Genomic DNA, 4806 nt, shown 5'->3' with positions numbered 1-4806 from the left:
AGGTGCTGGAGAGGATGTGGAGAAATAGGAACACTTTTACACTGTTGGTGGGACTGTAAACTAGTTCAACCATTGTGGAAGTCAGTGTGGCGATTCCTCAGGGATCTAGAACTAGAAATACCATTTGACCCAGCCATCCCATTACTGGGTATATACCCAAAGGACTATAAATCATGCTGCTATAAAGACACGTGCACGTGTATGTTTATTGCGGCACTATTCACAATAGCAAAGAGTTGGAACCAACCCAAATGTCCAACAACGATAGACTGGATTAAGAAAATGTGGCACATATACACCATGGAATACTATGCAGCCATAAAAAATGATGACTCCATGTCCTTTGTAGGGACATGGATGAAACTGGAAAACATCATTCTCAGTAAACTATCGCAAGGACAAAAAACCAAACACCGCATGTTCTCTCTCATAGGTGGGAATTGAACAATGAGAACTCATGGTCACAGGAAGGGGAACATCACACTCCGGGGACTGTTGTGGGGTTGGGGGAGGGGGGAGGAACAGCATTAGGAGATATACCTAATGCTAAATGACAAGTTAATGGGTTCAGGAAATCAACATGGCACATGGATACATATGTAACAAACCTGCACATTGTGCACATGTACCCTAAAACCTAAAGTATAATAAAAAAAATAAATAAATAAATAAATAAAATAAATCGGTCAGTACCAAAAATTGGTCAAAATTGAATATCCCAGTCCCTTTTGCCAAGTGTTATAATTCTGTTGTACAATGGGGTTGTTTTTCAACACTTTATGGGTCCAGAATTTAAACATTTTTTGTTACTTTTTAAGAAATGAGATTGGGCATTTTTCTCATTTGTTCCTCATTTATTTTCAGCTAGTCGTGGCTACTCTGTGTTATTTGTAATAGGTAAAAGTTGAAACAACCAAAATATCCAATTTAGAAGATTGTTTGAAACACATGTTCAGGAGACAAATTGGAAAAACTTTAAGGTTGATTGGCTAGAAAACGATATGTAAGTTATGGTTTCCCTTTTATAGAAAAATATTGTACTTACACCTATTCATCTTTGACTTTAGCTCATAGTTCATAATAAGTATCTAATAAATGACTATGAATATAACTTTTGTCCTTTTTCCTACTGGGTACAATCCATATCAACAGACGGCACCCATTCTTTCAGGTATTCAACAAATGTGTGTATACTGGCGGGCCAGAGGTCTTTTTTTATTGAAGCCTCGAGAGTTTGCATGAATACACGAGTTCAAACTTGATTCTACTGAGCTAAGATGCTATTTTTCAAAACGGAAAATAAACATTGTCTCTCTTCCTACTCTTCTCTCAGAGAGAGGGGTATATGCACCAGTATATGGTGCAGGAGACATGAAATCTAGTTTGGTATGTTAATGAACATTAATGGTCTATAATAAGTTCATAATAAGAAATCCATTAAACAAACAAGTAATTGGCTTGCTTGAAATGTAATTAATAAAATTGCTAATTCAGGTCAGAATTCAATTGCTTTTGGCAAGACCTTTTTTGGAATTACAGCTATGTGCAGGCTTGACAGAATACTACGGAGAAGTCTTGTTTTGTTCTGTTTTTTCATAGAATGCAAAGGGCCTTACCCATATTATGCACCCAAAAAGTATCTGTTCTGTAAGACTGGAGAGTAGGAAGGCTGTGATTTTTTAATAAATCATTCAAATGAAACAAGAATAAAAAGGCATTTTGGATTATGAAAATGGAAAGATCATATTTAAGGGCAGTTTCCATAAGATAACTTACCAGCTGCAAGGTCACCCAGCAGCTTTAGTGTTGAATGTTTAAATGGCCAGTGCAAATAAGAACAATATTGACATTCTCATATTTGACTTTTTATGATATATCTTCAGACACGTTATTTCATGTAATCATTCAGTAGAGAAAATGTCATTCACATATGTAGGTAGTATGTGCACATGTTTTAACATGAACAGCATAATTCTGGTACATTTCTAGAGTGCACACCAAAGAACATATAAACACAGCAAATTTTTGGCATGGTGTCAGATGAGTGATTATTGACCCAGGGGCCCATGACTGGTGTCTCAGGGGGTGTGCGTATATGTGTATTTTTCAGGAATGAAGATACAAAACTTTAATCGAGTCTCAAAAGAGGAGGAGGAGAGCCTGTGACCTGAAAAAGATTGGAAACCACTGTTTCAGACAGATGCTACAGTAAACAATTAAATACAGATGGTTCCATTAACCAGGTGCCCCCCAAATGCAGGTTTGTTGCATGGATCTATTTGGATCTGTAGAATTCTGCTAAAATTGCTCATTTTTTCTTCCATGCTCCCAGTTAACAGACAGTAAACATGGTTTTTTTATTTACTTAGGAATTTCAGTTAGAAATACCAAAGAAGAGGCCAGGCATGGTGGCTCATGCCTGTAATCCCAGCACTTTGGGAGGCCGAGGTGGGTGGATCACCTGAGGTCAGGAGTTTGAGACCAGCCTGACCAACATCGTGAAACCGTGTCTCTACTAAAAATACAAAAATTTGCTGGGTGTGATGGTGCGCACCTGTAATCCCAGCTACTTGGGAGGCAGAGGCTGGAGATTTGCTTGAACCCAGGAGGCAGAGGTTGCAGTGAGCTGAGATCACACCATTGCACTGCAGCCTGGGCGACAAGAGCAAAACTCCATCTCATAATAAATAAACAAACAAATAAAAAGAAGAAGAAGGAAGAAGAAGAAAGAAGGAGGAGGAGGGAGGGGGAGGAGGAGGAGGAGGAGGAGGAGGAGAAGGAGAAGGAGAAGGAGAAGAAGAAAAGAAGAAGAAGAGGAGGAGGAGGAGAAGGAGAAGGAGAAGGAGAAGAAGGAGAAGAAGAAATAGCAAAGAAGAGATGCACATGTGGAAAAGGAAGTTGCTTCTGGGTGATACCCAGTATATTTCTGCTAGAGCAGGTGGGCTTGTCAAGGGGCCATGGACAAACTGCATGCTGCTAAACACTACACTCTGGGGAGTTGAGAATATTGTCTCAAAGCCATTCGGGTGCTCTTTAAAAGATTTGTTTCATTTATTTGTTAGGTGATCAAAAATTGACAATCTGCATCCTGAGACATGCTTTGAGATCTTTCATTACAAAGCAGCTAATAAAGAGAAAATGTATCTCCTTTGGGAGCAAAACTAAGAAAATCATCCAGAATTAACAAAAGGAATGCCATGTTCATTCCAAGTACTGAGATATTTGCAAATATCAACTTCTTGTGGTGGGAAATTATATAGAAGTGATTTATTTTCATTAAGTCCATTTTCTAAGTGCTATTCCCAAGAATACGCATTGGTTTCCTGCATGCCGTCAGCCAAGGCCTGATTTGTGCTTGTGTTCTGATTTTCTTCATCATACTATTCCCCCAAATACTCCGCTTTATAGTTATATATGCAATCGATCTCCATATAGAGATTTATGTTAAAATAGATGCCACAAGCTAGGAAATGCTAAATGAATCCCATTACTCTCTTTGTGAGAAAGAAATGCTTGTTGTTGACCAAATACCAGTCTAACTGGCTGCTGCTCATTGACTGGGTTAATATGTGCCAGGATGGTATTCCTGAGCAGTTGGAGTTTTCATTAAAACATTAGTTCCTGGACTATTGTAGAAACATTCATAGTGAACCAGTGAGTATGAGAATAAATATGAATGTTCCCTTCCGCCCAGCATCCATACAATGTGTAACTTTTTATTACCAAGCTATTGAGATTACAATGAAAATTGCCCTTAATGCCAGCATAAACAAGGTCAGCCAGTAACAGGAACAAAAACATGAAAAACAAAACAGAAACCAGAACCACATGCGTAATAGGTAAAAAAGATAAGATGAATGGGAGTTCAGAAGAGGACCTATACTGAGGAAACTGAGGTAGAGATAAACGGCTACATGTTTGTAATCTAAAGCTGGTGGACCCCACCAGTTGGCCCAAGTGTGCCCTCATGGTATGGAGTTCTTTACAATAAACACCTCCATCCCAAATCCTAATTAAAAACAAAACAGAGGCCGGGCGCAGGGGCTCACGCCTGTAATCCCAGGACTTTGGGAGGCCCAGGCGGGCGGATCACAAGGTCAGGAGATCGAGACCATCCTGGCTAACATGGTGAAACCCCGTCTCTACTAAAAATACAAAAAAAAAAAAAAAAATTAGCCGGGCGTGGTGGCAGGCGCCTGTAGTCCCAGCTACTTGCAAGGCTGAGGCAGGAAAATGGCGTGAACCCGGGAGGCAGAGCTTGCAGTGAGCCGAGATCGTGCCACTGCACTCCAACCTGGGTGACAGAGCGAGACTCCATGTCAAAAAAACAAAAACAAAACAAAAAACAAAACAGAACAAAACCATTGCAGCAGCCCAGCCCTAAGACTCAACTGCATTCCTGCCCAGAAAGCAGCCACCCTGGTAATGCATGATTTCCTGCTCCACTGGTTTCTCCTCACACCTTCTCAGGCTCTGTCCTGGCCTGGCACCTCCAGCTGACATCTGACAAGCCCCAGCTGTTTCCTTCCATCATTTCCTAGAAAGCAAATCCTTTAAGCAGAGTCTGAGAGCCAACCCTGGATTTGACAGGTGTCTGACTTGGAGAAATCTCAAGCATGTGTCTTAAGCATCCAGCGTGGACCCAACAGCTTGTGCTGTTTTGGGGACACTCCCAAGGACCATAGAGGTTGGTGCCCTGTGACCAGGAGTGTGCCACCTCATTGAAACAGCAGGATGCCAGCAGCAGGTGGGCCCATGGGAAAACCTGTCACTGAGGAAAGACAAGGCAACGTCCTATGTTCACAG

The sequence above is a fragment of the Hylobates moloch genome, unplaced genomic scaffold (assembly GCF_009828535.3).
Source record: "Hylobates moloch isolate HMO894 unplaced genomic scaffold, HMol_V3 SCAFFOLD_2, whole genome shotgun sequence".
NCBI classification, from domain to species: Eukaryota; Metazoa; Chordata; class Mammalia; order Primates; family Hylobatidae; genus Hylobates; species Hylobates moloch.
This window is presented reverse-complemented; position numbering follows the sequence as displayed.